The sequence below is a fragment of the Sorex fumeus genome, unplaced genomic scaffold (assembly GCF_029834395.1).
Source record: "Sorex fumeus unplaced genomic scaffold, SorFum_2.1 ptg000021l, whole genome shotgun sequence".
In the NCBI taxonomy this organism is placed as follows: domain Eukaryota; kingdom Metazoa; phylum Chordata; class Mammalia; order Eulipotyphla; family Soricidae; genus Sorex; species Sorex fumeus.
This window is the reverse complement of record NW_026606078.1, coordinates 5,860,786-5,885,420: the sequence shown is the minus strand read 5'-3', so window position 1 is coordinate 5,885,420 and position 24,635 is coordinate 5,860,786. Positions and strand designations below refer to the sequence as shown.

At 49.6% G+C, this 24,635-nt stretch overlaps 1 protein-coding gene and 1 pseudogene across 2 annotated transcripts in view; one reads left to right on the top strand and one right to left on the bottom strand.

Moving 5' to 3' along the window:
- Positions 1–220: 220 nt before the first annotated feature.
- On the bottom strand, positions 221–1,996 carry LOC130022945 (ubiquitin-conjugating enzyme E2 B-like; annotated as a pseudogene).
- A 4,343-nt stretch (positions 1,997–6,339) lies between these two features.
- GNG4 (G protein subunit gamma 4) overlaps positions 6,340–24,635 on the top strand; it is a 62,535-nt gene continuing 44,239 nt past the window's right edge. Inside the window, exon 1 of one of the 2 annotated variants that reach the window (XM_056113623.1) lies at positions 6,340–6,480. The gene's annotated coding sequence lies outside the window, so the exon portion shown is untranslated. Of the gene's footprint in view, positions 6,481–6,614; positions 6,749–24,635 lie in introns of those variants that run through there. The other variant, XM_056113622.1, reaches the window with a different exon arrangement.

The window sequence follows — 24,635 nt, the reverse complement described above, 5'->3', positions numbered from 1 at the left end:
CATGTGCAAGGCAAACCGGGTTGGCCATGTGCAAGGCAAACACCTTACCCGCTGTACTATTATTACTCCAGTCCCCCAAAATACAAATTATTTTTATTTATTTATTTTTTTGAAAAAGTACAGATTTACAAAATGTGTATATTCAGTCATGAATTATACACTTGGAAAAAAACATTATAAACTTGGAAAAAATACAAACTGGATATATTTATTACAAATTTATGTAAGCAATAACTTAGTTCACACCATGCAACAGAAAGTACATTACTCAAAATACACAAGCTTTTGTACATTCTAAACTGAAGGACTTTTTCTTTTTCTTTTCTGCAGAATTCTTAAAACCTGCGGCACTTAAAATTTGTTAGCCTCTCTACTGAGAGGTAAATTATACACAACAATGATGAAAAAGATTAACAGACTAGTTGTCTATTATGAATCATTCCAGCTTTGTTCAACAATGGCCGAAACTCTTTTCTCATATTCTTGTTTGTTTTCCTGACCACTGGACTAGAGCCGTTACCGACTGGATTCCATGGGATGTCAAAAGATCACGTGGCCTCCCACCTACGAGATGGTCAGACTTCTTTGTCAAGACCCTGAACGATCAGTTTGAGGCTCTTTGTGTTCCTAGAACGAGCAGACGCCATTGGACTACACTAGCACACGACAGGGACGAATGGAGATTTTACTGGTGCCTGCTCGAGCAAATCTCAGCCCAGGGACCCACATGCCTTTGTTCCTCTGCCGGTACCTTCATGCGTGTGGAGAGTGGTCTCAGCATGGTGGTGGCTGGTTCTGGAGGTCTTCGGCTGCCGGAGCTCTGGTCGGGGCGGGGAGGGAAACTCAACCCGCCCCCCTCCAAGGGGCCCCAGTGAGGACAGCCAGGCGCGGGGGCAGGAGACTCTGTGCTGTTCTCTTCCGGGAGCTGGGTTTCCTGCCCCCGTGACTGGCTGTTCTCGCCGGGGCCCCTAGGAGTGGGGCGGGTTGAGTTTCCCTCCCCGCCCCGACCAGAGCTCCGGCAGCCGAAGACCTCCAGAACCAGCCACCACCATGCTGAGACCACTCTCCACATGCATGAAGGTACCAGCAGAGGAACAAAGGCATGTGGGTCCTGGGGCAGAGATCTCCAAGCCTGCTCGGATCGGGGCTGAGCATCCTCCACCCAGATCCTCCATATTCCAGTAGGCAGGGGTCACAGCCACCAACTGGCCCCCTGGCACCGTGTAATCCCATCAACGGCCAAGACCCAGAGACTATAAAACCCAGCTCCTGGAAGTGCGTGGCTGCATTTGCGGCCGCGTGACATCTTATCTCATTCTTACTTTGGACAAACTCGACAGGCTACCGAATGTAACCTGCCCACACAGCAGAGTCTGGCAAACTCCCCGTGGTGTACCCAATATGCCAAATACCAGTAACAATGATGGGTCTCATTCTCCTAAGCCTGAAAGAGCCTTGAATATGGCACTTTTTAAAAATCTCAGGGCTAGGACGAAGGAGACATTACTGGGGCCTGCTTGAGGCAATCGATGAACAACAGGATGGTCGTGATCGTGATCGCTCGAGCAAATCAATGAGTAACAGAGTGTCCAGTGATCAAGTCTTTCCTGATAAAGCTGTGCTGCCTGGCTATTGACTGGACTGTTTGGATTCAGTTCATCCAGCCAAGACTGAATTGATGTTAGGATAGAAGATACATCATATGTCAGACTCGATTGATTCTGAAGTATATCTAAACATATGCTACCATCAGCACATTTGGATGAAACATTCTGGATAAAAGCCTAAGAATTGGTGGTTTATTTGGATATTCTTCAGAAAATTCTATTACTAGTTTAAAAGTACCATCTTCAAAGGGTGTCCCTTCTGGTCCAAATATAACCGCATTCCACTGCATGATGTTGTTTTCAGATGGTACGCCCCTAACAACCACATGTGGGTCCTCTTGCAATCACTTAAAATCCCGCATGAGCCTCCTCCAGGCTGGGGTCGACATGCTCCTCCCCAAAATACAAACTTTTTTAAAATTTATTGAATCACCATGAGAACAGTCGCAAAGCCTTTCAGTTCAAGTCTCAGTCAGTCATACAATGATCAAACTCCCGTCCCTTCACCAGTGCACATTTTCCACCACCAAGAGCCCCAGTATACCCCCCCTCCCACCTACCTCCCACCTGTGTGGCAGATTTCCACTTTACTCTCTCTCTCTGTCTACGTTAATCACATTCAATATTACGACAAAAGACTCAACATTGTTATTTGGAATTTTCCCCAATATTCAGACCTGCCACAAAGATATCATTAGAAAATTTGTTTTCTATTGCTGATTATGAAGAGCATATGATGTCATGTGGCCACAATAGCGGCCATGCGAATTTGGATTTCTGATATTTTAGTAATAAACCTAGAGGGATTATTGCCAGAGCCCCTGAGTTCCGAGATTGGTATGTGTGCCTCTGGGATCATGGTTGGTCAGAAGCCAGAGGAGTGTTTGAAGGTGGAAACCCGGAGCATTGTCATGGCGGGGAGCAGGGCAAAATAAAATTTTTAAAAATACATGTAAGACTGTAGATTTAAATCTTATTACATGGTAGCTACATAAGAAAAGACCTACACACTCCAATTATTATTGCTTTTTAAGAGAGTCTAATTTTAGTTTTTTGTTTGGGGCTACACTCAGCAGTACTCAGGGGTTACTCCTGGCTTTGCACTCAGGAATCACTCCTAGTGGTGCTCAGGGGACCTTATGAGATACTGGGGAATCAAACACGGGTCAGCTGCTTGCAAGGCAAGTGCCCTTCCCACTGTATTATCACTCTTCCCTACACGCTCCAATTAAAGGGCACATTTGACTGGCTTTGAAAAGGCAAGAAATCAACTCTATGCTATCTATCTAATCTCATGTTGAGAACAAAGACACCAGGGTAGACTCAGAGGCAAAATGCTGCCTTCCAGTTATTAAACCAGCAGTTCAACCCCTGTGTTCAGTTGGCCCCACAGGGTTCAGGATGGCCCCACATAACTGAGCATACCTCCAGTCTTTTTCTTCCCACTTTATTTAAACACTGTAGTTTACAAAATTGTTCATGGTGTTTTGTTACAGGCATTCAATATTCCAACTCCCATCCCACCATCACTGGTGTGATTCCAGTCTAGTCCTGATAACCATTCTAGAATCAATAGCATACATACAATGAATGGCCCTCTTCTTTCTCTTTCAAATGTACATCATCCTACCTCAAATAACTGAAATTAGAAAAGTTTTGACTTCTTCTGAAGTTAAGTAGGACTGATTGAGAGGGGAATAATAGAAAACTGTGAATTCCACCCTAACCAACCACTGAGGAGTGGGGAGAGGGACACTGAGGTAGAATTCAGAAGAAATAGAACTGGTGATGGATGTAATGAGACCAATCTTTTTATTTACTTATTTTATTTACTTATTTATTTTAAATTTATTGAATCATTGTGAGAACAGTTACAAAGCATTCAGGTTTAAGTCTCAGTCATACAATGATCAAACACCCATCCCTTCATCAGTGCATATTTTCCACCATCAAGAACCCAAATATATCCCCATCCTACCCCTCCCCATGCCTGTGAGGCAGGTGATTTTCACTTAACTCTCTCTCTGCTTTGACTACATTATTTTGACAAAAGATGCACCATTATTATTTGGAATTTTTCCCCAACAATCAAACCTGCTGAAAAGGCATCATGAAATAATTTGTTTTCTATTGCTGGTTATGAAGACCATATGATTTCACAATGATTTTTGGATTTCTGATACTTTACTAATTAAGTCTGGAGGGATTTCTGCCAAAACCCCCATAGTTCTGAGATTGGTTTCTATGCCTCTGGGTCCATGACCATGCCGGAGAGCTGCTTGTGGGGGTGCAGTTCGTGGTCTCAGCAGGGCAGGAAGGACATACCAGTTCCGCCCCCCCATCCCATGAGGCTGCAGTTGCCCGGCACTACCAGCTCATACCTGGCTGTCCAATAAGCTCTGAGGCGGTAGCCACTGTGCCACAGGGGCAGGATAGGCGGAAGAGACAGTCACTCTTGGGGGAGGGAGGGAGTCACGCCACTGCAACTTAATGCATAGTCCATTCACATTTCTGCCGAAAGCTGCTGGGTTCCAAATTAGGTCCGTGTGCCTCTGGGGCCATGGCCATGCTAGAGAGCCACCCGTGGGGGGCAACTCGTGGTCTCGGCCGACCGGGACGGACGTGTTTTGAATCTTTTTTTTAATTCATTTGTTTTTATTTGTAGATATCATGAAATTTATTGATGATTGTGCCAAGCACCATACAAGTGAAAAACCTTTCTCCAAGACTTCTGAAAGTAATAAAAACAATCAGGGTTGAAAATCCTTGCCACCTGGTGTGGATGACTAGAAGTTAAAATAATTACTTTAAATTCCCCAGAATGGAGGAGGAAGAGTTTTAAGGATTGAGTGTTTTCCTGAAAAAAAAAAAAATCAGTTGAGGCTGTCAAATTTTAAGCGCAGTAACCGTAAATCTTTCCCACTTACAAAAAATAGGTCATAGAGTGAATATTTGCCATATTTGATATGGTCAAATCACCTAACCATAGTTTAATGTTAAACTTAAGTTTCTGTGACTTAAAAGGGCATTTGTAATCTGTGGGTAAAACATTTATGTGAGATGTTTGCTGGCCCCAGGTGAACCTTTCTGGAACCCTGCATATTCAAATACTTGCTTGGGCAAAGGCGCACAATTGTTTGGGGCAAACTTCAATCCACTGGAATCAGAGATCTGAAAAAATAGTGGTCGTCGGATGTTTAGGTCAGAAATGGTTGCTGGTGGTGGAGGATGGCCCAGAATGTCTGGGGGGAATTTGTACTTTTGTGAGCCGGGATGGACCCCAGGCCTTTACCCACGCCAGGCATGTGCCACTGAGCCACATCTCACGCTGTTGCAGATTTTAAAGAAACATTTCCTGCCAGCCAGAACTTTATGCTTTATTTTAGTTGGGGGCCTCCAAAAGTGCGCAGGTGGCCCAGGTGACCTTCTTGGTGTTTCTTCACCAACTGGGCCAGTGGTTCGATGCATGGAGTTTGCAGTGCTGCTCAGGCCCCTGAGTGCCGGAATTACCAGAGCACCCCTGCAGTGCTTGGGTGTCTCAAGGTCTGCACCCAGTGATGCTGGGATAGATCCGAGTTATTCCCGGTCTTCTTTCCCTACCAATCTTGCCAGTATCTCTTGCAGTATGTTGCTTCCCCGTTCCAAGGTTTGGTGTTGTTTTTCACCAGGCGTTAGAAATGGACAGCTTTTATGCTGCTGTCTCAGATTGTAGAAATCACAGCGTAAAGATCTGAAATCTCGCCAATGATTTCCCTGGAGAAACGGTTTCCCTCCGGAACACGGGGAAATTTTTGCCGCCTTCGTGAACGCTGCCTGGGATAGAGCCGGCGCCCCGCTCCGGCCCCCCAAAAGTTGGGCTCCTCGCTGGTCCTCCCTTTCCCGTTACTTAGCAACGTCAGCGGTCACTAGGGCCTGTAAGTGTGGACAACGCCCCGGGGATTTTTGACACGTTTTAGGCAGTATTAGGCATCTCCCCACTCACTGCCCTCTTGGGGGCAGGGAAATCTTCTGTATTCTCAGGAGACAGATAGGTAGGTGGACGGGAATTGGCCGCGCCCGGCCTGCCTCGCCCCTGCAACAAGAACGTTCTGGTCCCCAGAAGGACCAGGATGCGGGAGACTCAAGCCCCAGAACCCCGCGAGGGCAGTGACCGCAGGACCCTCCCCCTCGCCCTTCCCCGCAGCGCCCAGGAGACGCGCGCTCCAGACCCACCAAGTGCGCGGCCGGGCGCGGGGCGCGGAGCGGGCGGGTGAGGGAGGGGGCCGGGGGTGCGGGAAGCCAGCGGAGCCCCGTGCGGGAGCCCCGGTGACGCACCAGTGACGTAGGCGGCGGCGGGCGGGATTTCCCGGCCCCTCCCGGGCGCCAGACGAGACCCCGCCGCGGAGTGGGCGCGACCAACCTGGAGCGAAGGAGGCGGGGGTCTCGGGGGTCCCTCGCTGCATCTCCCGCCGGACCCCGACCCGCTCCGGGAGCTCAGCCCCGGGCTTCTGGCACAGCCGGGAGCGAGCTGAGCACTTCGCGTCGCGGGGACTTCACTCTTCGGGGTGCCCCGGGCGCGGCCCGTGCGCCTCCGCCCACCCCCCGCCTGGCGTTGTCTTTCCCGGGACGGGGCGGGGAGGCGCGGGCCGGGGCGGGGCCGGTGACGCGGCCCGGAGACCCCGGGGCAGCGCCGGGCGTCCGCCAGCCCGCCCCGAGCCCGCCCCCACGCCGGACCCCGAGCCCGGCGCGACCCCCCCCCCCCCGCCACCTCCCGCCTGGGCCCCGCGTCCCGCGTGCGGGGCGATGCCGCGCGCTCTGGCTGTCCCCCGCGCGGGCGGCGCCGGAGACAAAGCCCGCGCGTGAGCGGCGCCCTCGGCCCGTGCGCCCCCTCCGGGTAAGTGGCAGCCCCGCCCGGCGCTCCGGGAGGGGGTGTGTGTGTGTGCGTGTTGGGGGGCGGAGGGAGCGACGGCTCCGCTCGGGCTCCCGGAACTCGGGGCGAGCCCGCATCCAGAGGGAGAAACTCGGCGGGGAAAAGTCTCTGCAGCTGGACACGGATCCGCTGCGAGCTCCGTCCTGCCGCCGGCAAGTGGGGACGCGCGTCGCCAAGACCCGCGATTTTCGGGGTCGCTCGCCGCGAGCCCCGCCTTCGTCTGCCTGCACAGGTGGGTGTCGGCTGCCTCGTCGGACCCGGGCCCACCCCCCACCCCGGCGGTTGGAGGAGACCCGCGCGCGAAGGTTTGGGCACCGCGCTCGGAGAGCTCAGGGCTCGCTCGGGGTCCGAGTCCCCACCCCCCCGGGCTCTCCCGGGGGCCCCGTTTCCATCTGTGAGTCGCCACGCGTTGGCTCTTCCCCGGGGCAGAGACGCCCCCCGCGGACGAGGGCCGCGTTGGAAGGGGCAGAGCGTGGGGCATTTGGGAGAGAGGGATGCTTGCGGGGGGAGCGAGAGGGGGGATTCCCTGCACCCTGGCTCCTGCTTCGGCGCGTTTCGGCTGGGCCGGTCGCCGACGTGGCGAGGGTGGCTTATGGCGTCTGTTGGAGACGCTGGTGCTGAAACGGACAGCGCTGCGCTCGCGCCCCGCTGCACCTACTTGGCGCTTGGCTTAACATTGCCCATCGCCCCCTCCCGCCCCCCCCCCCGAGAAATATTCTAAGGATCGGTGGTCAGAAAGGAATTCTTAATTTTTAAGGGTAAGGATTTTAACCTCACCCCCATCCTCTAGACTTTTTGGGCTAGGGTGTTAAGAAATCTCAAAATGCCGAAGTTCCATCAAGTGATAAAGTGGCAGACCTGGGGGACCCTGCCCAGTCCCCGCGCTGCTGCCGCAGGTTCATTTCTGTTGCTTCCTGGGACTGTAAAAGGCTGGCGCGGGCCCGGTTTCGCTGAAAGCAAAAGGCCTCCTGGGCCGCGGTGTAGTCCCCGTTGGAACGTGTCGGCTCCCTCAACTCTTCTGGAATCGAAATTGCGGAGGATTCCTTTCCGAAAAGGGAGGCAGGAAAATTCAGTGGCAAGATTTTGCCAAGCGGGGGACCTGGGCACAGCGAGGTGGTGGTCTCTGGATTCGCTGGAGAGATCGTTTCCTGTTTGCACGCCAGGGGGAGTGGGGAATGCCACCCCCACAGTGCCGTCTGGGAGGTGGGGGGACTCCGCTCTCCAGAAGCTTCTGTGGAACGGCAGAGGTGAGACATGGGAATGGCTAGAGTCATGTTCCTCGGTCAGGCCTGAGAAACGAGACCCTGTTCATGTAAACGCTGGGCTAATTTTGAGTGTGTTGTTGGTCCAGTGACCATCAAGACCTGGTAAAAGAGGGATGTGGCACTTAATTAGTACTGGGTGTACATGTAAATGCAAGGCTTATTATGATGGTTTTCGAGTTAATGAGTAGCTTCCCTGGAAGGTTTATTAGGCTGAAATGACTATTTAGGACAATAGACTTCCTGTTTGCCTGTCCACCCACACAGGCTCCAGTCTTCAGCCTCTTTTAAAATACAGTTGGGCAAAGGGAGCAGGTGAAAGATGGCTGGTCAGCTGAGAAATAGCCTGGCCACGGAGCCTCATGACTGACTTGGGCAAATGCCTGTAACATTTCTCATGGAGGTGGGTAAGCTGGCAGAAAGCTTTCCCCACACTCATTTTACAGTTTTCAAAGCCCCTGCAGAGCCTCCTCCTCCCCCCCCCCCCCCACCATGTCCGGATATTCTTTGAAATGTCGGGAGAAAGGTGGGATCAGCTGGTCCCTAGGGAACAGGTACCCTGTGGCTCTTTCAGCAGGATTGGGTGGGGCTCTCAGAGTGATCTTTGTACTGGCGCCTTCCTTACAGGAGGCCAAAGAGCAGCCAGCTCCCCACACAGCTCCTGCTTCCTGAGGAAGGAAGCCAAATGGCAGGGAAAGACTGGAGTCTACAAAACAAATCCTTTCATTTACTTAAAGCCCTGTCTCACTATTGCATCTTTCTTCGCTTGTTTCATTTTTTTTTTTGTTCCACTGAAGGGGAAAATATCTAAGACTATCTCATTGTGTTTCAGTTGATTGCCCTTTATCTATGGAATTTTGAAGCCCTGTCTTAAGATATCGCTTTGTTGATCTTGTATATATTATTGGCTTAAGAGTGTATATTATCATTTAATCTTTCTGATACTCTTTTTATTTTTATTTACTCTAGACATTTTCAGACTTAAAGAGACTTACTATTCAGACAGATAAATTATTTGTTCAGTGTTCTTAAACCAGAAATCAGAATTTGAATTTTTTCAAAATACACCAAAAACACCAGCAGAAATAAGCTCTTGTGATTAGACAGATATCTAATAAGTAAGACACCTTGCACACAACCAACCTGGTTTTGGCCCCCAGCACCCTGTATGCTCTGAACTGTTGCCATCAAAGTATTTTAACTGAAAATCATAGAAACTAAAGATTGTTAGAAAATGTAAACAAGTACATTAATTAAAACCTAAAAATTAGCATACTACTACTGAAAGGTTTTAACTGGCTTGTTAAAACCACATCAGAATAAATCATCAGAGGTGAAAACAAATGCAAATGGGATTTCCATTTATGGAAAGAAGCAGAGGCAAGAAGTACTGCTAAGTGAAAAAAAATACTGCAGAGAAAACAAAGAATGCTTTAAAAAGAGATCAATTCGATGAGCTAGCTGGAGCATTCCAAATCATTTTATTGTTGGATAACTTGTTAGGTCAAATGGTAGCTGGTATGAAATTAGTGCCAAGTGGAAGAGACAAATGGCAGGTCTTGCAAAATGGGGAGGGCGGTGCAGGTGTGCTGAGGATGCAGCGCTGGCTGAGGGCATCCAGGGAGAAGTTGTGCGGGCTAGGGGTTGGCTGTGGAGAATTGCTCGATCTGTGATCCTGAGGTTCCTCAGTATCTGCAAGCATGTCGCCAGTGACTCAACCTTAGTAGGCCCAGACAAGGAGACCAGCCCAGGCCAGCCTAGGCTCAGGCTGGGCGAATCATGCCTGTGATTGCTTCCAGTTCTGACACCGGATCCACAAGAATTCTGTTTAGAAAAAGAAAAAAAAAATTCTTGATCTCCTGCATCTGTGCTATCCAGGGGATATTGTCAGGATTTTGTGGGAGTGATGGTGACACTTTGGGGGTTATTTGTTATTGTTGTTTTTGGTTTTGGGGTCACAGCTGGCATCATGGCTTACTCCTGCCTTTTTGCTCGGGGAACACTTCTGGTGTAGGGGGTGGTAAATGTGCAGGTAGTAGGTGGGGTGCTGGGTGTCAAACCCAGGTTGACTCCTCCTGTCCTGATGGTGACTTTCTTAGCTGACCAAAGAAAACGCACATACAAATGGTGGCAGTGAGGGCTGGAGAAATAGTACAGCTGGTGGGGTACTTGCCTTGCATGCAGCCAACCAGGGTTCGATCCTTAGCATCCCATATGATCCTCCTGAGCACTGGCCGGAGTAATTCCTTATTACATAGCTCAAAGTAAGCCCTGAGCATCGCTGAGTATGGCCCCAGGCCAAAAAAAAAAAACCACCAAAAAAAAATTGCGACTGTGAGATGTGCGGCAGAACTGAACGGCCAGGTACTGTGCATACGTTCCTTCCCCAGGGAGTGGCTTCACTTAAATTCCTCTCACCATCTAACCTTGGGCCACACCCGCTTCTCTGGTGTGATACGTGCTGTGAGGCTGAGGGAGATGATTGAGATAGGAAGAAGCACTTTTCACGGCCCCCTAGGGCCCTAGTGACCGCTGTGCCCACAAGGAGCAAATGTCCAGCCCCGACAAGCAGCCCCATCTTCTCCAGCTCCACCTCTCTGCTCTGCTCCTGTCTCTGTGCTCCTCGCCTCTGTGCTCCTCAAGCACTCACATCAGTTTCCCAGCTGCAGACTCTCTCTCCCCTTCCCTGGCCCCTCACTAAGGGAAGAGTAGCAGAAACATAGCAGTAGAAAGAAGGGAAACATTGACTCATTTTCCAAAAATTTAATGTTTGATTTTTTCCCCTTCTGCTGGGGGAGGTGGGTGGGCCACATCTGGAGATCATTCCTAGTGGAGCTTCAGGGGACCCTGTGCAGTGCTGGGGGTCAGACCCAGGTCGGTTGCATGCAAGGCAACCGCCTTACCCACCGGACTATCTCCGTGGCCCTGTTTTTAATTCCATTTCTGTAGAGCCCACACCAAGTGGGGATGGTCATGCAGTGCTGGTGACTCAACTCAGGGCCTGGAATTGAGTCAGCCCTCCTCCCCTTTTAAATTGTTTCGGTGTTTTAATTTTTTACAAACTTTCACAATTACAGAAAAAGGAGTTACCATGAAAAATACACTCACTGCTCTGGGTACCACGGCCACAGATCAGCTGTGCTCACTTCCTTCCTTGTTTTACCAATAAATGCAGAAAGTGGGGAGATGGTGGACAAGTGTGAAGATTGTCGTAGTGATACAGGTGAGGCAGAAGTGGTGGCGGCAGGTCTTGTTTGGTCATGAGTCCCGGGTTCTTCAATATTTTCAAGAACGAAAATAGTGAATAATATAGATGCTCAGACTCAGAGTTGGAAAGTAGAAGAGTAAAGAAATGGAATTCTGCAAGGTGGAGAGGAACTTAGGATAGGACTAAGTTAAAAGGAAGGGTTTGTGTAGGCCCTTTTTAAAGGCCCTTTGCATTTCTTATCAATTGACAGGTATTACAGAGAATGCAGGGAATCTACAGGGTGGTCTGGCTGGATTGTCTTTCTGGCGATCTGCATCAGGTATTGTTCATTATCTTAGTCTTGTGACTCCTAGTTCTGGGACAGAACAATAATATAGTCCTGGGGAAAGCCAAATAATATGGTCCTGGGGAACTCCAGGGATGTTAAAGATAGGGCCTTGGGAATGAGGTGTGGTAGGTCGATGGGGAGAAATGGAACTGCTGGCGAGGGGAAAGTTGGCAAGGGGAAACAGAGACTTCCTCTTTCATTAGGAAAGGTGGAGTGTAAGAATGGAGGAAAGTACCTCACACCACCCAGGTTCCAAGAGAACCACACCACATTTGGTGGGGTTTAAAGTAGGAGGCAACCAATCTCAGAGGGAAATTTATTTTTACAGACATATGTATGTGTGTGTGCATATATACACACACCTATATACATATATATATATATATATGCACACAAGGCTCAACCTTTAACAACACGTTAGTGATCTCTTATAGAAGGGCTGAATGGCCCTGCGTGAAATCCAACAATCTTCACACTTTTTGCTTTAAGGAAACTTTTCTGTAGCATTTTCAGCGGTTTTTTCATAACAAACAATACAAAATATATTATTTCGGTTGTGCTTTGGGGCCGGGGTTGGGGTTCAGGATGGAAACATCTGAAATATGGTGGTGGGAAGGTGTAATGGTGGTGGGGTTGGTGTTTGAATATTAAATGTAATTAAATATTGTGAACTACTTTATAAAATTTTAAAAACTAAAAAAGGGGAATGGAGGAAAGGGTGCCACAGCCACAGTAGAGTGGATAAGGGGCTTGCCTTGCATGCAGCTGAGCCAGGCCTGAGCCCACCAGGAGTGATCCCTGAGCAAACCCTGAGCATCACTGGGTGTGGCCCCAAAACAAAACAAAAAGGAGGAGAGAAAAGGGGATTCTCATGGTGAAGGGGGTGATGCAGAGTGGTCCAGGGAGGTGCCTGGAGACCTCCAGTCACTCAGGTTCTAGAGTGACTGGAGGTGCAGAGGCAGCCAGTGGCTGGCGCTGCCTCATGCGAGCACTTTGTCTTCCCCGGGGTCAGGCTCTGGAGACCGGGGTCCGAGGCCTCACAGCAGTGCACCTGGGCCCCCTCCAGATACTCACTATCCTCTTCACCTGCCCCATCCAGCAAGGTCTGTTTTGCAGCTCAGGGCAGAGCGTGCATTTCCCCGTGCCCAGAGTCAGATCCTGAATGTACCTGGGGAAGAGTGTTTCCTCTCTTGGCAGCCCAGGACTCTCCCAGACCAAGTTGCTGGAGACTTCCTGACCCATGGACCCTCTATCTCGTGGACTCATCTTCCTGTCTTGACACATCTGAGGTTCCATGCACAGCAAGATGCACTATCCTCTAGGATGTTTTTCTAGGTTGGCTTGAGGTGGCATCTGCCCTTCCCTCTTGCTCTGCCCTGCCCTGCGCAGCCCCCCAATACAACTGCAGGGAGTTAGGGCGGGTGAGGGGGGGAAGCTTCCTTTTGTGCTCAGGTGTTTGGTGACTAGGACCTATGAATTTTATAACAGATTAGAAGGGAAACGAGCCAGATTACCAGGAGAAAGAGTTTATTAATAATAAGCAAGCACACACCCCAAGGATACAGTTTGAGAGTCTTACCTACCACTTTTCACGTAGGGCCATGAGTTGTGGGAAAGTGAAGAAACACAAAGGTGTTGCTTCTAGGGACAATGAATTGTGGAAAGGTGAATGCAAGGGAAAGCTGGTGAAAGATACTGCTTATTGTCCGTGGTTTGTACAGTCGCATTTCTGTGCTGAATTTTACAGCCCAGTAGAAGTAGTTGTTTTCCTCCTCCTGGCATGGAGTGGAGAGGAGGCAGCCCTTCATGAGGGAATTTTGGTGGGGAGTCTCACAAAGCAGTGTTGAGGGATTACTTCTGGCTCTGTGCTCAGGGGTCACTCACAGAGGGACCTGGAGGATTCTGTGTTGCGCTGGGGATCAAACCAGAGTCAGCCTCATGCAAAGCCACTGCCCTACCTGCTGAACTAGAGCTCTGCCCCATGCAGGGAATTTTATGGCTTGCATTTGGTTAGAAATAGGGAGGCCAGATCATTCCTTTAGTGTCTCCTGTCTCTTCATTGCCTTGAGCTCAAAACAATCCTGATGTAAAGGTGGCATTTTTGGTGGGTAGTATATTAGGTTCTGCTTCAAAGTTCCCAACAAAGTCTGGAGCCTGGAGCCTGTGGATGCCAAGCTGTGAATGATCCATATTTGTTTTTGTGTTTCTGGTCATCAATCTTGGGGCAAGTGTTGTTGTTGTTGTTGTTGTTGTTGTTGTTGTTGTTGTTGTTGTTGTGGCTCATCATCAGATTTAACAGCATTCAGACCCAGGAGGCTCCAGGAATCTATAGGAATGTTCTCCAAGCACAGATCCTCAGATGATGCTGGTCCACAGGTGGAGAAAGGTTGAGGGTGCTGCTCTCTAGAAGCTGCTTTACCCCTCAACACCTGCCATCCCACATGAATCGGAAGTGAGTCAGCCCAGGAAAGGGGAGCAAATTACCGAAGTGAACAAATACCTGTTTGGTGATGTTCATAGGGGGGAAGCAAATGTTAGAACCGGGGGAAGACAGAGTCAGGCTTCTGGACCCTTTAAGTGTTGTGGTGGGTGGAGGGGCGATGATGGAACCTGAGTGGAGAATCTAGCCCTGACTCTCAAGGGAAGGCACCAGAACCAGTTGAGGAATAGGTACCGAAGTTGATCGTCAGCCTCAAGCCTTCCATTCTCCAGCCAAAGTTTTCCTAACAGGGACAGTTAACTGTAGAACTCTGCTTACCTAAAAGCTTCGGGTACCTGGAACCCCACCCTGACTGACTAGGCGCTTCTCCTCCCCTCTGCGTTACAGCTTGCTCTTTCAGCATCAGTCCCCTTCATGGGATTGATCTTGTCAAGTTGTTGACTTTTCTTTTTTTTTGCTTTTTGGGTCTCACCCGGCGATGTACAAGGATTACTTTTGACTCTGCACTCAGGAATTACTTCTGGTGATGCTCTGGGGACCATATGGGATCCTGGGAATCAAACCCAGGTCAGCCACGTGCAAGGCAAACGCTCCATCCACTGTGCCATTGCTCCAGCCCTAGTTGTTGACTTTCTTGGTGAACCTTTCCATACAGGGCTGTCTGTGTGGTGGCAGGTGTGCCCAGAGGCACCATTCTGCCACATCTTTGCTCTCTCGGACCTGTCTCAGAAGGTAAGCAGAAGCATGGGAATGGAGCTCAGTGGTGCAGTAGCACTGGTGTCCTTCAGACCCGCCCGTGTGCCCTCATATTCACTCCCACTCGGTGCTTACAAAGGGGTCCCACCACCCTGAGTGCCCCCAGCATCTCCCCCGGCCCTCTCCTTGGGATGGGATGTGTGATTGTCAGTCATGTCCAAGTCAAGTTGATCCTGCTTCTGTACTCAGTCATATTTCTGATTAAATTCATTTTCTTTGTTTCAGGATTGCCAGCCACCATCCTTCCTGGGGGGTCACCCTTTCTCTGTTTTTTTCTGAGCATTAGGACTACAAACCATGTTCCCCTTAACTGCTGGACATGGTGGCAGAACCCATCCTGGGTTCCATCCCCACATCCCAGATGGTCCCCAAGCACTGCCAGCAGTAATTCCTGAGTGCAGAACCAGGAGTAACCCAGAGCATCGTCAGGTATAACCCAAAAGGAAAAAAAAGAGGGAGTGAGTTTGGCATGTGGAGGACTGGGAGTGCCACTGAGGGGTTGCCATGCAAGGTGCAGAAGTCTGGCAGGAGGAAACAGGGAGCCCTGTATGCAGTTGGTGAGTCAGGGTGGAAAGGTCAGTGAAGGGGGGCAGGGAGGCTGGGCTGGTGAGAGAGAGAGAAAGAAGGCAGCAGGTAGGGCGCTTGCCTGGTTGGTACACAGCTGACCAGGCTGATCCCTGTATGGTCTCCCAAACCGCACCAGGAGTAATCCCTGAGTACAGAGCTAAGAGTAAGCCCTGAACATAACTGGGTGTGGCCCAAACACCAAAACAAAAACAAAAAGAAAACACACTAATCCCCCAAAAAAAACCAAGTGGGCAGGCTTTGGAGGCAGAATCTGAATCCTTCTGTCAGCTGCGCGCTCTGGAATACAGCTCTTCCAAGTGCTGAAGTCCCTTCAAAGGGACCCTGTTGAGTCTCTCCTCCAGGCGACAGCAAGCAGCAAGCGGCACCCCCACGCTGCCCTAGATGACTCATTCTGGGTTTAAGTGCTTGCAGCTCTGCCTCCTGTTTATGATTCTTTTGTCCCCTGAACGCTTGGGGGTCTGTTCCGATGCTGCACGCCCATGTGTGGTCACAGTGGAGCCTTGGTGTGTGGTCTCCACCCTGGGGCAGTTTTGTTTTCTGTGTTTTCCAGCCCAAACCTCAGCTCACCCTCGACCCACTCCTACCTCTGGAGGCCTGAGGCAGAAGACTTGCCTGACCCCTGCATCTTGGTGGGAGGTTGCAGGGGGGTGGGGAGCAGAGTGGTCCTGTTCCAGTTATCCTTTTTTCTTTTCTGTCTGTTCCCAGAAACTCTTTTGTCAGTGGTCTTTCTGTCTCTCTCTGTGTCTTTGTCTGTCTGTCTGTCTCACACACACACACACACACAGAGTTTTCTTTCTTTTCCTCCACTCCTTTCTCTCTCTGCTCTGCCGGTTTCCCTCACTTCCCTTCTATGTTTGAAGGACAATGAACAAAATGCAAGCACTAGAGGCATAATCGGTGCCCTCACAGAACATGCATTTCAGTAGCAGGTTCAGACCAAGAGGCTAGAAACTCACAAGTAATTTAAAAAAGCAGATGAATTCACAGGCACACCTTAAAATCACCTCAGAGCTTGGGAGAAGAATCAGTGGGGGCATACAAATGGTATGTATGTGGGGGGTGGGGGCGCTGGGGAGAGGTATCAGCGGAGAGGTATCAGCCTTGGGCGGGACATGGTGTTGCTACCAGAGGCCCTTCCCATACAGAACCGAGAGGAAGAGAGGGAGGTAACTAAAAACAAAACTTTTTTTTCTTTTTGGGTCACACCTAGCGATGCCAGGAGTTACTCCTGGCTCTGCACTCAGGAATTATACCTGGCAGTGCTCAGGGGACCATATGGGATGCTGGGAATTGAACCCAGGTTGGCTGTGTGCAACACCCTATCTGCTGTGCTCACTCCAGTCCCTGAAAACAAAACTCTTGAGCTAACACAGAAGGTGGCGCTGAGGTGAGGGCCTCTGGATCGTTCTGGACAGCACAGGGTTTGCATTCTCCCTGGCTGCTCCTGTCACACCCCCGGCTTGCAGGGGAGCTTCATTTGACAAGATTGTTGAGCAGTTGGGGCTGAAAGATGTAGACCCAGACTTTTGTCCCTCCTGCGCCTGGAGGGACACAGGTCAAATGCAGAGAAGGGGCAAATGAGCCGAGGCAGAGAGCCAGAGTGGTGAGGAACTTGGGTTCCCAGCAAGTTGGCTTAGTGATGACAGCCGAGCGACACTGCTCCTCCCATTTGGGAACACACGGCTTGGTGGCACAATCGGCAGAAAGATGCCCTTGGCTTCAGCAGGAGTCTCGCAGCTGTCAGCAAAGCACAGTGTCTGGGTGGTTTCCAGAAACACCTGCTGCGTTTTGCCTCTTCCCTGGCCATTCTGCTATTAAAGGTTGAGCCTGGGAATTGGGCTTCTCCAAACCACTGATGCGGTGATTTCCGTGGGTCCTTCCTCCTTGGATCTGGTAACTCCCCTCCTTTGCTCCTTGTGAGACAGGTCTGCTCTCCCCATAACCAGCCTTGCCTGGTATCAGGTATACATTGTGCTGTTTGCTGAAGCCAGCGAGATTTCTGGAAGGTATAGCCGAGTGAGAGGTGACTTGGAGGCCACTCACCCGTCTGTCAAGTCTCAGACAGGCGTCCACGAAGAGCCCATGATGGAGGTGCGTCGGCCAGTGGGGTGTGGGTCATGATTCTGTTGTGGGGTGTGTGTCTACCAGTGGGGTGTGGGTCTGCTGGTGGGGAACAGGTCATCTGTGGGATGTGGGTGTACTGGTGGGGGGCATGGCTCTGTTGTGGGACATTGTTCTTTTGAGGGGTGCAGGACTGCCTGCGATGTGGTGGGTACTCTGCTTCCCGGGTACCCCAGACAGAAAATGTGCAGGTTTCTTGGTGCCACCTGCTCTCCTTCTGCCTGGGACTGGCACATCCTGATCCCAGGCCTCACCCCAGACCCCTGGTGGGGCTCCTCCCTTTTTGAGAGTCTGCTATCAACCCAAAGCTCTGGTCTCCAGAAGTTGTGCCTGATGAGGCTTTGAGAACCTATTTTGGAAATAAAGAGCAAAATTTCCAAATTTGGTCCCGTCTTTCTATTCCAACTGCAGTCAGCCCAGCTCCCCTGCAGGCAGGCCGGATGCCTCTGGCTGGCGGGGGTAGACCAGAGAGGAAGCGCTGACCCCCATGTCAGGGTCATCCTCTCTGCTCCGAGTCGTGCCCACCCCACTCTCTGTGAGGCTTGCTTGTTTGCAAAGAGAAAGACCCTCGGGGCCTCCAAGGTGAGGTGAACTGAGGGTCTCTGACTGTTCCCTGTGTGTTCCCCAGCAGTGCGGTGATACCAGATTCCACACTACTAGCTACCTGGCCAACGGCGGTGATGGGACCACCCCTTTTCCAACCTTCAGCTTCCTCAGGGTGATGCCAGAATTACCTCAAGGGTCCCTGACTCCAGAGCTGCACCAGGATAGAGCACAGACTGAACCAGAACATCAGGTCCCAGCATGCCACTAAACTGTGAGCGTGCAGAGAAGTCTTTGGGGTTAGTAAGACAAAAATGAACCAAAGTCTTTGTATGATGTCAAATCAATAGATATTTAAAGTACTGCCATAGAAGAGGCTGCTTCTAGGGTTTTGTTTTCTTTTTGGGTCACACCCAGCAGTGCTCAGGGGTTATTCCTGGTTCTGCACTCAGGAATCACTCCTGGCGGTGCTTGGGGGACTATATGGGATGGTCAGGGATTGAACCCAGGTCAGCCGTGTGCAGGGCAAATGCCCTACATGCTGTACTATCACTCCAGCCCCTGCTTTTTGTTACTTATTTTGATCTCAAAAGCAATTTTCATGCTTTAAAACCAATTGGACCATTGTCACGAGATGCTACCCATTTCCAGGATCTGTTTCACTGATAGAGTAACATAGCTTTCCAAAGAGCCCACACATCTATCTGCTTTTTCTGCATCACCTTCCACTGTAGCTGCTGCTTTCAGAGCATCAAGAGCCTCAGAATCCCCCATCCAGCCTGTCTCCTGCTCCCACCGCACAGTTTCAAAGGGATGGGGCTTCCTTGTGCCATAGCACGGGGCCCTTGTGAGAACTGGCTCTTGTCCCTCAGGCTCCATGGTAAGGTGAGGACTGGTTGGTGACCACAAAGAACTTCTGCCTCCGTGCTATGTAGTTTTGAATCTTTACCGCCTCCCTGGGCCGGAGTGATAGCATAGCGGGTAGGTCCTTTGCCTTGTACGTGGCCGACCCAGGTTCGATTCCTCTGCCCCTCTTGGATAGCCCAGCAAGCTACCAAGAGTATCCCGCCCACACAGCAGAGCCTGACAAGCCCCCCGTGGCGTATTGGATATGCCAAAAACAGTAACAAGTCTCACAATGAAGACGTTACTGGTGCCCTCTCAAGCAAATCGATGAACAACAGGATGACAGTGCTACAACCTCCATGGAACCCTTTCCTCAAACCAACCCTTGTCTTATTTGCTTCTCAGATTTTGATACTGGTCTTTGTTTCCCACTTTACTTCCAGACACCATGTATGTGAGCTGGGCCATATGTATGTTGTCCCTGCTTTTTCTTGCCTTCTCTCGTTGGACTTTTCCCAGCTCTGGTGTCTCTTCACAACAACAAGTTGACTTCTGGTCAAAAGGCAAACTGAGGGCAGGAGAAATGACTCAGTGGGCTGCGGTCTATGCTTTGCACCAGAAGACCAAGATTCAATCCCTGACACCTGATAGACTTCTCAGAACCATCAAGAGTAACCCCTGAGTGGGCGGGAATTATAGTACAGTGGGTAGGGCATTTGCCTTGAATGCGGCCGACCCAGGTTCGATTCCCAGCATCCCATATGGTCTCCTGAGTACCTCCAGGAGTAATTCCTGAGTACAGGGCCAGGAGTAATCCCTGTGCATCTCTGGGTGTGACCCAAAAAGCAAAAAAAAAAAAAAAAAGAAAAAAAAAAAGAAAAAAAGGAGTAACCCCAGAGAACAAAGTCAGGAGGATCCCCTAATACTACCAGGTATGGCCCCAAAACAAAATTTTAAAAATGTAAGGTAAAGGTAAAGGCCCTCCCGTTGATCGTCGATTTGCTCGAGCGGGCCCAGTAACGTCTCCATTGGAGACTTTGTTGTTACTGTGCTTGGCATATCGAATACTCTCGGTAGCTTGCCGGGCTCTCCGAGAGGGGCGGAGGAATCGAACACGGGTCGGCCATGTTGGCCGCTTGTAAGGCGAACGCCCTACCGCTGTGCTATCGCTCCAGCCTTTAAAAATGTAAAGGAGAAAAAGGGCCAGCCTCCCTAGCCGTTTGCCTTGCTCAGGGAGTTCCTGCGACCGTCCAGCAATATACTGGGGAAGTCTTAACTCAGAGGTGCATAGGTCACAACATCTAGCTCCATAGTGGGTGGTAACGTGTCCAAAGGGGACAGGAAGACTCAGTGGTAGCCTGGGGTGCAGTTAGGGGTTAGCACTGCACTGGAACACTGTTGTTCCGTTGTTCATGGATTTGCTCAAGCCGGGCACCAGTAACATCTCCCTTGTGAGACTTGTTACTGTTTTTGGCATATCACATGCCACGGGTAGCTACAATTAGGGGATACTTTGTTGAAAGAAGGTAGATTTTTCAGGGGGCACTGAGTGGTGATTTTTTGCTGGTTCATTTGTTTTTGTTTTCCTGAAAGGGGCTCTAGGCCAAATAGTTTGGGCATCTTTGATCTAAACCTTCTGTGTTCTGCAGCTCTTTTGAGTTCTGGGAGGATGCGGGCTCTTGCCTCTGCTTGCCTCCAGCCCTCACTCAGCACCGCCTCTCAGCCGCTGTTCACTGCAGCAGCGCCTTTGAACAGGCTGTTTATGCATGAAAGAAAAACTCAAGTCAGACTATGTTGTTTTTTTCTTCCCCTGGAAAACCTCCAGATTATTTTCTGGCTTATTTAATGCATCTTTTTTCCCTGGTGCTGCTAAAATATTCTCCTCCAGGCACAGCTCACTTGAGCAACACAAATCAGTTTTTCTGCAGAGTAGTAATAACTCCCTGGGAGAATCCCTCTTATGTCTGTGGCAAATGATCAGTTGTTAATAGGAGACATCAGCTTTTCCTCTTTTTAAGATAACTGCCTTTGAGTAGTCATTTGATTTAAAAATCAGAAGTGAAAGCTGCAATACTCTTTGGGGGGTGGGGGCTGGGGAATCAGACCCAGGCCAAGGCTTGATCCCCAGTACCACCGACGGTCCCCCAGCACTGCAGGAGCACTGAACACTGCCAGGTGTGACATCAAAACAAAATGATCAAACCATTATGCTGTTACCTAATCTCAAAAAAATCAAGTGGCAATGTCTAATATTCTATGAATGTGCTAAACCAAGCTTGTTAGTTTGTTCCCCCTGAGGCATTTTTCTTGAATTCAGATCTTTTTTGAGGGGATATGGAGATGACAGATGACCCCCTGACTGAAGATGACAAAGGGAAGACCAAAATGCTGAGGAATAGACCCTTGTTCAAGTCACAGAAGTGATGGAAATGGATATAGCATTAGAGAGAAATCTCCGCCCCCCCCCCCCCGACCTTTGTCATTCACCCTTCTTATCTGGAAAATACTTTATCCTGTTAGTTTTTTTCTGACTTTATTTAAACATCATGGTTTACAAAATTGTTCATAATACAGTTGTTTTGGGCATTCAGTATTCCAACCTCAGTCCCACCACCATTGTGGCTTCCTCCCACAATTTTCCCCAGTCCCCCCCATCGCTTGTCCTGTCAAACCTGTCCCCTTAGCAGGCACAAAATAATTTATTTTATATCCCTTATTACAACAAAGAGGTAGGTGGAATTGTAAAAAAAAAATAGTTCAGTAAAAGAAAATTTGTGAAAATTGTTCTACCTCACAATGGTGTTTTTAAAGTCATTGAGGATTTACTGATTTACTGAGGATATTTCGCTGGTTGAGCCTTCTTTGCAATTGTTTTTTGCTTACTGAGCTTAGTGGGCTTCTGTGCTACCTTCACACCTGATTTGCTGTGCTCCTGACTGGGCTGTCCTGTGGAATTTGGAGGTACCGCATAACTGCATATGCGGCAGCGTGCTCCAGGAGCTTCAGGATCCGTAGAACTGGGGTGATTCTTGGTTCTCCTCCCTTACCAGGGAGTCCCAGGGTTTTCAGCCCCGAAGACCTGTGTTCGTGTGACTTTCATCCACTTGGCATCTCTTTCTAGATTATTCGTGAGGCTCTGAAGCTGGGCTGTTTACATAGTGGAGACTGTTTTCCTGGTAGTTTTTAAGTTTCTGCTCAAGAACTGACCTCGAGAGCACTATAACTATTGCTCCTCTCGGTAGGAAAACCATTCTCCCTCCCACGTGGTGGTGTTTTCGTTTGGGTCATCAGGGAAAGGAGAGGTGGGGTCGAACCTGCCCCACAGCCTGCCCCTGCCTCACCCTCTCCCTCCCACCGCACCATCTTGGCCCTAATGGTCAGCTCTTTGGAGGATCAGCACATTTTCTTGGTTTTCTTTTGTGTTTGGGGGACAGGCACAGAGATTGTCATGGGTAACTACTGGCTCTTCACTCAGGAATCACTCCTGAGGGGCTCAGGGAACCATATGAGATGGTAGGGACTGAACCCAGGTCAGCTGCGTGCAAGGCAGGCTCCTTACCTGCTATACTGTCTCTCCAACCCCAGCACATGTTTTCTTGCCACAAGGGCCATGTTGTATTTAGCTGAGAATTGGTCTGACACCCACCACACCCAGGGAAGAATCAAGACTGAAATCAGAGAGCAGCTTCCAATCCACCAGGCCTCTTCCCTTAAGCCCTAGCATCAGTCCACAGAAGGATTCGCCCCAAGAGTGGTTTTTTATTTTTCCTTTTTGGGTCACACCCAGCAATTCTCAGGGGTTACTCCTGGCTTTGCACTCAGGAATTACTCCTGGCAGTGCTCAAGGGACCATATGGGATGCCGGGGATCAGACCTGGGTTGGCTGCCAAACACCCTACCTGCTGTGCTATCGCTCCAGCCCTGCCCCAGGAGTGTTGATCAATCAAAGATTCTGGGCTGTGCAGTGCTACAGACTTCTTGATGGAACTGTGTCCCTCTAGTGCACAGATTTGGGCCACATTCCCCTTGTTTGTGTCACAACCCACCAGGCCCCAGAAGTGTTGTCAGGGTCTCATAGACCAGCCGGTACCCCTCAAACACAACACCAAGTTTGGACAGCTCTGCCGCGTGGCTTTCACTCTGGTGGCATTGTTCTGTTGGATTTCTCCCTCTGTGTGTGCATGTGCGTGTGTGCGTGTGCGTGTGTGTGTGTGTGTTTCTTGGTACCTCCCAAGCAATCAATATTCAGGGGGTCCACCAGGTCCATTCCAGCAATGGGGGTTGGGGGTGGGTGGGGGTGCTCCAGGATTATACCTAGCATGAAGGGCCACGCAGTGCCAAGAATCAAACTCAAGTCTCAATCTTGCCAAGTCTGTGTCATTCTGTAGGTCTTAACTGAGCATGGCTGTGGGCACCCAGAGCAGAGCTCAGGTTTTCACAGTGCTTGGGGGTTGATTATGACCGTTGAGGATTTGAGCATCTTCCTCCTGAAACTTCCTTACAAGAGCAATTTTAAATTTCTTGAATAGCATTTTGGCCATTTTCTTGAATGTCTTTGGTTTCTGTGAAGTTATGACTAATGGAGGCTTCAAACATGAGCTGCTGCCATCTGTTTTCAAGACTGTGAAGATGCACCGGTTTTTACCATCCTACCATAAACTTATGCTTGTAGCATTGGCCCTGGAGAAGTTATCGGCAATGAAATGGTTTTTTGCTTCGTTCTGTTTTGAAGTAGCCAGGCTGCTGCAGGGACATAGAAACATGCTCCCACACAGAGGACTGGGCTCATTCCAACTTTTCATGAGTTCATGGATTTGTGCAGATGGGTCACCCGTATCTGGAAGAAGTTGAACAAATGTGCCCTCTCACCTATTCTCCAGTCTTCAAAAGTCTAAAATCCATCCACTCAGTATCTTTCTTGTTGTTTTTGGTTGGGGAGTACATCCAGTGGTGCTGAGGACTACTCCTGGCTCTGTGCTCAGGGAGCACTCCTGGAAGAGCTCCAAATATGGTGCATGGAGTTGTACCATCAGTAGTGTGCAAGGCAAGCACCCTGCCCACTTTATTATCACACTGTCTCCTCAATACTGATTTTTAGAGGAGACAATAATGCAGTTACTTTTCATTCTTTTAATGGAGTCAGTTGAATATACACCCATCTTAATCCTTAATCGTTTTATTTGAATAACAAATTAAATTGTCTCATTTGAAAAAATGTAGGTTATGAAAAATAAAATTTAGGCACTGTTTAAAAAAGACATCAAATTATAGATGATTTTAGTTTTACAATTTCTGGTGGAGTTTGGCGATTTTTATTAGGAGCACGTAAGAGTGGAGGGAAGAAACCACACTGCTTCCTTTTCGAAATAACCCCTTCAGAACAATCAGTATTTGCAGCTCTGAAGAGGCTCCTGTGGCATTGGCTCTGAGGGAGGAAGGAGGCAACGCTGGGCTCTTGTTAGTGCTTTGTATTCAATTCAATTAATTAAATATCTACTGAGTGGAAAACCCTTTCCTAGGTTCTTTGAGAAAGGAACCTGGCTGATTCCTGCCTTCCAAAGAGTGGTCTAGAAAAGAAGGAAAGACCTGACACCCTGTGTGATTCCCCCCAGCCCCTACCACAGCCCATCAGGACTGATCCCTGAGCACTGCAGGGTGTGGCCCAAAACAAAAAAAAATAGAATAAAAAAGAAAGAAAAGATACACTCGGTTATTTGAACACAAGATTACATGCTCTGTTGCTGTGAGGACAATGAGGAGCCTTGAGTCTCCTGAAGCAGAGAAGAAAGGGCCATCCTGGTAGCCCTGAAAGCTTTGATTGTGAGGGTGGAGGCCGCTGAGTGGAACCTTGACGAGGAGAAGTGGTGTTGTTGGAGAGGAGAACAGAGTGGAAGCAAAAGTTTGACAGTTCTCAGATCTCAACGCAGACTTTGCAGACTGTAGGGCTACGGGGAAATGATTTCATCTGAACTGTTACGTGGAGGAAGTTTGGTGTCATTTTTACCAAGTCTCTTGTTAAATGAACTC